Source organism: Prosopis cineraria, unplaced genomic scaffold (assembly GCF_029017545.1).
Source record: "Prosopis cineraria cultivar Desert tree isolate PC_DT_omini unplaced genomic scaffold, ASM2901754v1 PC2, whole genome shotgun sequence".
NCBI lineage: Eukaryota > Viridiplantae > Streptophyta > Magnoliopsida > Fabales > Fabaceae > Prosopis > Prosopis cineraria.
In genome coordinates, this window is record NW_026555333.1 from 40,003,640 (window position 1) to 40,015,018 (window position 11,379).

Below are 11,379 nucleotides of genomic sequence, written 5' to 3' on the forward strand. Positions count from 1 at the left end.
TTTTTCATTAAAAAAAAAAAAAGGAATCCGATGATAAGGTTAATTGAATGAATGGAGAACAATTCTACACGAAGAACTTGAAAATCTCGGTTATCAAAACTGATAACTGCAGGAGGAGACAAATATTTAGATAGAACGTGAGAGTGGCGAAGAGTGTCTGTAATAATATAGTGGGCAAGTTGAAGTGGTAGGGACTATAAACTGATACATATTCAGTATATACACAGCTTCCTTCTTCATCCCCAACACTTGATTATAAATTAAAGAAAGAAAAAAGAGATATGAGAAGCAACGAGGAAGCTGGAAAAGGAAAGCTCGTGTGCGTCACTGGTGCTTCTGTGTTTATTGCTTCATGGCTCGTCAAGTTCCTTCTTCTTCGTGGCTACTCTGTTAAAGGCACTGTTCGTGACCCAGGTGAGTTTCTCATTACTTACCACTTCCTGGATTACATGTGGTTCTTTGGGTTAAGTTTGGAAAAATATTTTCATCGATGTTGCGGTGGCGGTTTTGCAACTCTGCAGATGATCCAAGAAAGACAGAGCACTTGATGAAACTGGAAGGAGCAAAGAAGAGACTGAAACTGATAAAAGCAAATCTGTTGGAAGAAGGTTCCTTTGATTCTGCTGTTGAGGGCTGTCATGGTGTCTTTCACACGGCTTCCCCTGTTCTTCTTGGCGTCAATGACCCACAGGTTCATGACTTCATATATATCAACCTAAATCATGTATCATTGGTTATTGTTATTCATTCATATATATTTTACCTAAGTTTTTATTATAAAGCACATTTAACTATCTCAATAGAACTAAAAAATGGTATTTAAGATATTAACTTTGTTTTTAAAAATAGAATAAATTTTAATTTTATCCCTATTTAAATAAAAAAATTTAAATTAGAAAAAGGGAAGATGAAACTTGGGAAAATTACATATCGTTAGCTAATTTATTTATAAATAAATCTCACAAAAATTAAAAATTACAATTGAGTCCCTTGAGACCTGAGTGTAATATGAAATTTGGATAAAAAAACAATAATGTCCCCCATTAAAATATATATATTTTATATTAATTAAATAATTTATAACTACTTTATGAGTAATTATAACTATAACTTCAACTTCTTATAATTATAACTTCATATATTCAATAATTAAACTATTCATTTAACTATTGAATATGTGAAGTTATGATTGTAAAAATGTTAAAGTTATAGTTATAAATTACTAATAAAATAATTATAAATAATTAATGTTAAACTTTGTTAGTAATACATGATTATTTAACTATTAGATATGTAAAGTTGCAGTTGTAAAAAATTAGAATTATAATTATAAATTATTAATAAAGTAGTTGTAAATTAATTATTTAATTGATGTAATATATATTTAATAGGGATATTACTACCTTTGCAACCTAATTTTAAATTGTACTCAAGCCTTAAGGGATATAGCTATGATTTTTGAATTTTTGTGGGACTTAATTGTGAATAAATTTGTTCCATGAGACTTATATGTAAAAATTTGTGAATAAGTCTATTTCATGGAACTTATATATAAATTTTTCATGAAACTTTTAGTCATTCAAGTTTGCCTCAATTATTGATTTGGCCCCTCATGTTTAATTTTTGTGGATTTAATTTGGTCTCTTATATTTTCTTAAATTATCATGTGAGGCCATTAAGTTTTAAAACATAACTTGACTCTAAAATTAATTTAATATGTAAAGTGTATTGATGACTTGGCATGTGCATATAATTAAATGAGAACAAATTAACTTTCAAATTTTTTTAATTTTATCAGTGTAATCCCTGATACTATGTTTTCTTCTCTTACCTTTTAAAATTTCAAAGTCTGTATTTTTCCTACCTAATTAATTATATACTTCTTTTCATTAATCTTCATGGTTATTGGCTGTCATTCTGCTATTCATGTCATCAAATTTCATATATATAACTTATTAATTCCTTTCCAAATAATAAGAACTAAATCGATAACTTAAGTAAATTTGAAAAATTAAATTAATAAAAATTAAATTTGAGGAACCAAATCAATACTTAAAACAAACTTAAAAGACTAAAAGTTGTACTATCTCTTAAAAAAAAGTAAACATTAATTATAAGGATATATTTTAGTCCAAACATTATAATTTTATATATAATTATTAAAATTAACTAACTTTCTTAGATTATATATCTGAGCTGTTCCCTCCCTCTTATACTCCCTCTTGTCCCTTTTATAATTTAGCTCTAACCATCTCACCAAAGTCAATGAGAAATGATTAAGTTATTAATTTATTTGAAAATAGAATAAATTGTCAATTTTACCCATATTTTAATGAATTTTTTTAAAATTTTTATTATATTATATTCTCTCTCATAATTAATGAATTTAAATATGAATAATATAAAACATAATTGATATTTCTATCAAGTTCCTTATATTAGAAACCAAAAAAAAAAAATCTAAAAAATGTTCTATAATAAGACGAGAGGTAGCAGTATGTTACAAGGAACTGTGTTACGTGTAAACACTTTAAAGTTTAAACAACGGACAGTTAAAAGAAATGAGGATGAGCTTTTTGGGATTTTGCATAAACCAAGGGCTTGGCAATTAATAATTATTATTAAGCTTCTAGTTGAGACACGACTTTTACGGAAAAATAACGTTGATGGCATGTGCAGAAGAAACCACAAGCGATTGCTATTTTTTTTTTTTTTTCAATACAGGTAATGGCTTGTAATTTTTTATCTCATATTTCTTGATTTTTAATTCTATGAATAGTTAATTTTTTTTATGTGATTAATCACAAGCTATAATTTTAAATTTTAATCAGAATCTTTGATATTTAAATAAGATTCTATTTTAGCTTTATTTTAATTTTCTCTTCTTCTCTTTACATCTGAATTTTATGCTTTAACTGCTATTGCTGATTAGAGTAGTTTTATTGCATAATTTTTAAATTATAAATTTTATCTGAGATTTTACTTGCTATAATCAATTTATAGTAACTTAAGAGTAATTTGGCTTGACTTGGGTGATTATTCATGCTTTGTTTCTGGTGTGACTAACTTAGAACAATTATTAGGTTCTTTAGGCGATGGCTTTCCTTCATCTGGTTGAAGGTTGCATAACAATATCTTTATTGAAGATGGCCTCAATGTAGTAGAAAGAGTTTTTCTAATCACAGGTACCTACTCATGAAGCTCAATAGAAACAACAAAATTCTCCACACAAGCACCATTAGAGTCAGAATGCATAATATAATTAATAATTTCATGACTTTTAGTATTATCAATACCATCACAAAAGGCCATAGGGATTACAAAATCAATGCTATTTAGGCAACTAATTGACTGCACGATCTCACAAGTGTCATCATAATCAAGAGGCTCAACACAAATAGATGAGCTAATATCTTCAGTAGAATTAATACAGTCAAGTGAATCATCACGCTCAATAGAGTTAATGCAAACAAGAGGATCTAAAGAATCATCAGAGTTTATGAATATATCTATTTCAACACAAGTAGCACAATTATGTAAGCAATCAGATGTACAATGCATAATGTTTTCATAATTCACCACATTAGGCAACTCATCAATCAAATTATCCCAAAGCACATTGCATGTATCATCAACTAACATATTAAGCATGCTCACATTAATAATAGAATGATCCTCTAGAATATTTCATGCCTTTTAAGAGATTGAACTGAACAACACGTCCTACAAATTCCATAGAAAGAAATATCTTTAACATTGATGATAGTATTAGCTGTCTTAAGAAATGGCCTACTCAAAATCAGTGGTGGTGGCCCATGACTATTATCTTTACCCATATCCAAAATATAAAAATTAGTAGGAAAGACTAAATTCTTTACCTTAACTAGAATGTCTTCAAGCATACCATTAGGATAGGCAAGTCTTCTGTTTGTTAATTGCACAATAATCTTAGTTGGCTTCATCTCACAACCCTGCAAAGAAGAAAATAGAGACTTGGGTATAACATTTATCGCTGCACCAAGATTAATCAAAGCATTAGAAAATTCTAAATTTCCTATAGTATAGGGTATAGTGAAACTCCCCGGATTTTTACATTTTAAGGGCATGGGGGGTTGGCACTGCATTCCTTCATGGAATAAAGCTGATACATTTCTTCCTAGATTGACCTTCTCGTTAGCTTTAAATCTTCTCTTGTTCGTGCATAGATCTTTCAAGAACATTGCATATTTAGAAATTTGCTTTACTGCCTCCAAAAGAGTAATATTGACTCAACCTTTTTGAAAACATCGAACACTTCTTTCTCCAATTTAGCTTCCTTTAACTTTTTGCTTTGAGTCTCCCTATTTGAAAATGGAAGAATCTTCCTTGGTTCCTTTTCTTCATTAGACTCCTCAGATGCGACTTGTGTTTTTACTACAGCTGACTTATCTCCGACAACGGCGCCAAAATTTTGACACTACTGTTGAATAGTACTAAAATTAATAGAAACTAGATTTTGCAGTAAAGCGCAACTTAAGTCATCTTCCTAAGAGTCAATAAAGTAACTATTTAAATTATGATTATAAAAAGCTAAAAAGTGGGGGGTTTTTTATAATGAAATTAATTAAAAAAATCTAAATCAAAATTAAATAAATAAAGAAAATTCAACTGAGAAAATTATCAAAAACAAGCAGTGCAATTAATCACAACCCAATCACCTAAATTTAATCTTTCTCGTCTTCAAATTAAATTAATTTTATTTAACTTTATTATTTTAATTTTATTATATATTTCTCAAATTATCATTCAAGAATTAAATAAGAAATTAAGTTATAGATTAATTGAAATATCCCTCAACCCATAACCTAACAATTGTTCTAAGTTAGCCACACCAGAAACAAAGCATGAATAATCATCCAAGTTAGGCCAAATTACTCTTATGTTACTATATCAATTGATTATAACAAGCAAAATCTTAGATAAAATTTATAACCCAAAAATTATGCAATAAAATTACTTTAATCAGTAATAGCAGTTAAAACATAAAATTCAGAGGCAGTGAAAAGAAGAGTAAATTAAAATAAAGTTAAAATAAAATCTCTCTTGAATATCAAAGACTCTGATTAAAATTTAAAATCATAGTTTGTAATTAATCACATTAAAAAAATTAATTATTTATAAAATTAAAAATTAAGAAATATGAGATGAAAATAAGAGAGGCCATCTGTATTGAAGAAAAAGAAGAATAGCAAATCGCATTTGTGGTTCCTTCCTGCTCACGCCGCCAACGTTTCCTCTCTTTCTTTTCCCCCCCAGTCCTCCGTCTGCTCCTCCCTTATATATATATATATATATATGAATGATTGCGTCACTTGTGCGTCACTTGTGCGTACGGTTAAAGTAAAGCTACCAATAATTTAATAAAATTAAAAAACTACTTTAAATAACCCTAATTAAAAACTAAACTAAAAACTCAAAATAAATTCAAACAAAATTTTAAAAATTTAATTCTTAATTTAATCTTCACGTATATTTATATTTTTTTTATTTAAAATAATTTTTATTAATATCTTTTAAATTTAATTTAGAATATCTATATAAATAAAATAAAATTAAATAACAACTATATAAAAATATCAAAGATATTATTTATATTTTAAAATTAAGAATTTAGTTAGTTAAAATTACAAAACTGAATATTGATTAATAAAATTAAATAATATTTAATTAAACTTAATTAATCTCAAATAAATATTTAAAAATTTAAATTAAAAGAATAAAAATATATAAAACTTTTATTTATCAGACACTTATTCTTTTTAAATATTTCAGACAGAAATTGTAGACCCAGCAGTTAAGGGGACTTTGAATGTTCTCAAATCATGTGCAAAATCAGCATCATTGAAACGAGTTGTTTTCACCTCTTCCGCGGCTGCTTTTTTGTAATGGAAAGCCTTTAACTCCTGAAGTTATTGTTGATGAGACATGGTTTTCAGATCCAAATTTCTCTGGGGAATATGGGGTAAGTATAGTACGAAAGTACTCCTTTCGTCCCATTGTATAAAATGTTTTTGAAAGTGATTTGATATTTTAAAATATAAAATATAATTAAAAAAAATTATAAATAGATCCTGTACGGTAAACCTTTTTACAAATAAGTTTTGCAATATTTAAAGGCTATAACCAAGTCAAATTTGACCTTTATTTACAACTACAACATTATAATTTACAAGTAAAATTTCATAATATACAAATTAAATTTTTTGTTTAACACTTCATATAATATGAAGTCTCTATGTAATTAATTATGTCTACTTAAGCTATAATTGATTTAATTAAGATGTAAAATTCATAATTCACCATGTAATTATAGTTTAAGGAAATATAATTAACTTTATAGAGAGTAGAGACTCTATATTATGTCAAGTGTTAACTAAGACATTTGACTTGTAAATTATGAAATTTTACTTGTAAATTGTGAATTTATGGTTGTATATAAAAGCCAAATTAACAAGGGTAATACAACCTTTATACCTCAATCATAAATTACACTTAAGTTTAAAGAGACTTAGTTGTAATTTTTAAATTTCACAAGACGTATTTGTAAATAAGTATATTATAGGGACATATTCATAATTTTTTCAAAAAAAAAAAAGGCTTTGTTAATGATGATTATACTAATACTGTTAGTCATCATTATTTCACTCCTTAAATAATATTTATTTGTCCCTCTCTTTTATTAATGAAGGGCATTTTTGAAAGTATATAAAAATATTAAGACTGTAAGATGTATTTAATTAATTTCATTTGTATGTTTAATTTTGTATAAAAAAATACCTTGTAAATTAGGAGTGCTGAAATATTCTTACTAAATTAACATTGAGATGCATGATAAAGTTAATTGGTAATTAACACAATACCACATATGGCTTCTCAGGCCATAATAATGCTAATTTGTTTTTTTGGCCGACATAATAATGCTAATTAGTGCAGTGAATGTCATTGAGTTTTCAATGCTTGCGGGAAAATCTTATATTGCATTAATTTAATACAAACTCTTCTTCAGCCAAGGAAAAGAGAAAAGTAGAACACACTTAGGTGGAGATTAATTTTCCTTAACAATATTCCATCTGTTCCAATTTATAAGATATTTTTAAAAAAATTGATATTCTAAAATATAAGATACTTTAATAAAAATAACATTTTATTAATGACATTTTTTTCAACATTATCCTTCTCATATATTTTTTCCTTTAATATGCTTTAATAAAAAGAATATTACATGAATGACATTTTCAAAATTTTATATTTTTATTTTAAAAAGTTATATAATTTATGTAATAAACTTTATTAGTATTTGTAATTTTATTTAATTTTTTCATAAATTGGCACACATGTTGTATTTAATAATATTTATTTATCCCTGGTTTATTTAAAAATTATACACCTTAGGGGATAGGTACATGAAAATTTGAAAAAGAACTAGTCAACAACAACGTTTGAACACGTTTGATTTTTAAAATTTTTCTAAACCATAATTAATACTAAATTATACTTAATTAGAAATGAACACTAACGAGCAAGTGAACAATATATTTTTAATTGTAGCCTATAAGTATATATTATAGATGATGTTTTAGATAACATAATTAGTTTATTTTTATTTTTTAAAATATTATTATTTTTTTTTTACTAGAGGAAAAGGGCGCGCGCGCACACATATATATATTAGGGAAAAAAAACTACAAATAAAAGTGACAACCTAGAAACAAAAAAGATTACAATTAAAAGGAACAAAGCCCGCAAAAAACCTAATCCTATATGATAGAACAGGGGGTCTTAAAGCAGCAGCAACTGCTGTCACCGAGAAATGGCTGTTGTCATTGTACTAGAATCCATAGGACATTAAAAAACACCAATAATAATGAACCGAGCAATAAGGAATGGTGGTTCAGAGAACCATAAAGTCTCATCCTTTTTAATGAAGCAACCAAAGAGGTTGAAGAACATGCAGCCACCATGAGTGAACCCAAAAGTAGCAAAAACAACAATGGACATTGACGAAACAAACACAGCAGGAGGAAGAAGAAAAAGAGACGACGAGCCTGGACCATGAGACGTCGCCTGATGGTCCAAGAGATATTTATCACTAGCACCCCAGTAATGCTGCCACCACAAAGATCTAACAAGAACCACCACAAAAATGGCCATTGCTTTCTCGTCCCTAAAAACATAAAATCAAAGTAACTAGCTCCAGATCTATCCAAGCACTATGAAAACCGCCACCAAGCAAGCAGCATCGCAAAGAGGATCCCTCAGATTTGATTATTTTCGAGTCGATGAACCACCACTCCATCGTCAAAACCAAGAAGAAACACGAAAACAAAACGAAACCACAATGCAAACAAAGTACGGACATCTCCGCCTTTGGTGAAAGCCTTGGGAGACGCCGTGAACCTTCATTTGCACTGACAAGGAGCACTCCCGCCGCCCCGTGAGAGAAAACCCTAGAGAGTATTATATATTGTTTTAAATTATATTTTTCTTCTTTTCTTCACACATTTTATTTTTTAATTTTTATTTTCTCTTTTTTATTATTCTTTAGTCTTTTTTATTTAAAGAAGTTTGTATGTAATTAATAAAAATATTAATTTAATTATAGCTAGTTTTAACAAGTGTTCTGACTAAACCGTAAATAGTAAGTCCATCAATGTATTGACCAGTCTATTTTTTGAAGTATACATAGCGTATTTGTGGTGTACAGTATTTTATTACACTATTGTTATATAATTTGTTGTTTCAGGAATGGTCAGGGTATATACTTTCCATGACTTTGGCTGACGAAGCTGCTTGGAAATTTGCAAAAGAAAACAACATTGACTTGGTTGCTCTCGATGCAGCAGTGGTGATAGGACCTCTCTTGCAACCAACGCGTACCGTATCTGTTGAATCAATTGTAATTCTATTAAATGGTACTTTTAATTTATTTACTTTTAGAGCACGTCTTTAAGTATTCCGCTATTCAATGTTATCAAATATTTTTAATCGAATTATACCTTTAATAAGATGATAACTAATTGTCCTTCAAACTACACTCCCTAATTCCATATTTATTTCTATTTAATTGGGTATTTTTTTTTCAATGTCATTAATACACACAAAAGGGACCATTTTCAACCCTACTTCTCTTGATGCAGGTGCACATACATTTCCAAATAAAATTTTTGGGTGGCTCAATGTGAAAGATGTTGCAAAAGCACATATTCAAGCATTTGAAATTCCTTCAGCTAGCGGCAGATATTGTTTGGCTGAGTAAATTAGACACTACTCAGAAATTGTAAAGATTTTGCATGAATTATACCCAACATTACAACTTCCAGACAAGTAAGTCCAGTTATATTTTACTATTTATCTAGAATGCACATGTAAGAAAGATATTTTGGTTGCTTATTTTTCCTTAAATTTTCTTTTGTCAACATTATCTCTTTCCTAGCTAGTGGTAATGATCAAATTAATTATATGCCATTTCTTTTTTACTGAATCCCATAATCTATATATAACAACTTCATCAATAGGTAATATGCAAGTACGTACTTCAGTAAGTTGCAGTTTTTTTAGCCTAACTTACTGAAATTTTATTAATTAGAATAAAGGAAAAATAAAATTTAGATTACTCTTTTTCAATTAAAAGAAGTTAAAATTGTGTGAATTGAACACGTTTAGTTATATGGTCATGATGATTTAAATTTGATCAATATAAGAGAAATGAGATTGTGTATTTGTTTTGTATAATGATAATTTTTCCTTCTTTACACTCGTTCTTTGTTTCTGTAATTTTTTTTCCTTCTGTCTTTTCGGGTTGCATCTTATCCATTTCAATTTGCAGCTGCATAAGATTAATGCTCGTTTTAGCTTTCCTAGAGAAGAGTTCATGCATTATGGATATTTCTACTTTATATAGATTCTAGCAACTTGATTATATTTTCTATGTAGGAGATTGCCTGATTTTTATTTTTAATAATGAATCGATTTTAACCCTCCAAATTAATTATCATATTTGATCACTCTCCCTTGGGAATATCTGGCGTATATTTATCGGGCCAGTAATTTTTGTGTTTGATGATGATTGCTAATACTATTTATACATTCTCAAACTTATATCAGGTGTGCAGATGATAACTCACTCATCTTGACAACATCATTTCAAATTTCTAAAGAAAAGGCAAAAACACTGGGAATTGAGTTCATTCCATTGGAAGTGAGTCTCAAAGAAATGGTGGAAAGTTTCAAAGAAATGAAACTTGTTGATTTTTAAATTTTGATATATATATATATATATATAAATCTAGAGAGAGAGGGGTATAAGCCATACTATCTTTGTGGAATGAATGTTATTAATCACCAAACCAATTTCTACTGTGATAATGTAACCATGCTTATTGTTTGAGAATACATATTATTATATTAGTTGTAATATAGGTTTATGGGACAAAAATACCCAACAACTTTTTCTTTAAAAGCACTCAGTATCTTTGGGTGAATAATAGTACATAAAGTACACATAAACTTGTTTTAACAGGTACAAGGCTTTCCTAAACCATTAAAAATGCCAAATGGTCCGCTAGTTTTGTAAAGTGGATCCCACAGTCAATGCCAGGCTAGCTCTAACAGATGGAAGCAAAAGGCCAGGATTCTCCTACCAAGTCACAATTACTTTGGATGTCCACATGGCAACATCTTTGGAAGTCATCGAGCTTCAATAAGCGGAGCGAGCGACCCGTCTCAAACCAGGACATGACCCGAACGTCAACTTGTCCAACCTGCATCAGTGTAGGAATACTCACAATTTGTTGCGTTGACGTATTTCAAGAGCAACTTCATTTTTCGGTGGAGCTGCACACGAAGTTTCAACATGATCATACACTTGCTCGTCAGTTTTCTGGGAATTTTCACGATTCTTATGTCCTTTCTCAAAAACCTCAGATCCTCAAAGCCATCGCTGAGAGACGAACACATAGCACAGACAAGAGTGGCCAAATACATTGGGTGCTCATCACCGGCCATAGTGACCGGAATCGTTTGTTCGAAAGCTGGTGTGATTGTGACTTATCGCTACCGGAATTCTCCTCCCATGTGTGCATATCAAATATAGTGATTGAACACGTACTTTCGGGCTTCTGTTATATCTATATATATATATATATATATATATAGATGGCTTCCATTACCACCCTGACTGAGATAGCTGACAAGAAGTCTCTCAGATCTGGCTTCATTCGGGATGAAGATGAGTGTCTGAAATTCTGGTGATTTCGCTGGCAAGGATCGATGAGGTTGATGGATATCGAGCTGCGACATGTAAACCATAGATCTCCAGTTTGTAGCGGTCAGCTGGCGAAA

At 29.2% G+C, this 11,379-nt stretch overlaps 1 pseudogene; it reads left to right on the forward strand.

Annotated features, from left to right (window-relative positions):
• The first annotated feature begins 249 nt into the window (after positions 1-249).
• On the forward strand, positions 250-10,294 carry LOC129303466 (phenylacetaldehyde reductase-like; annotated as a pseudogene).
• Positions 10,295-11,379: the final 1,085 nt, after the last annotated feature.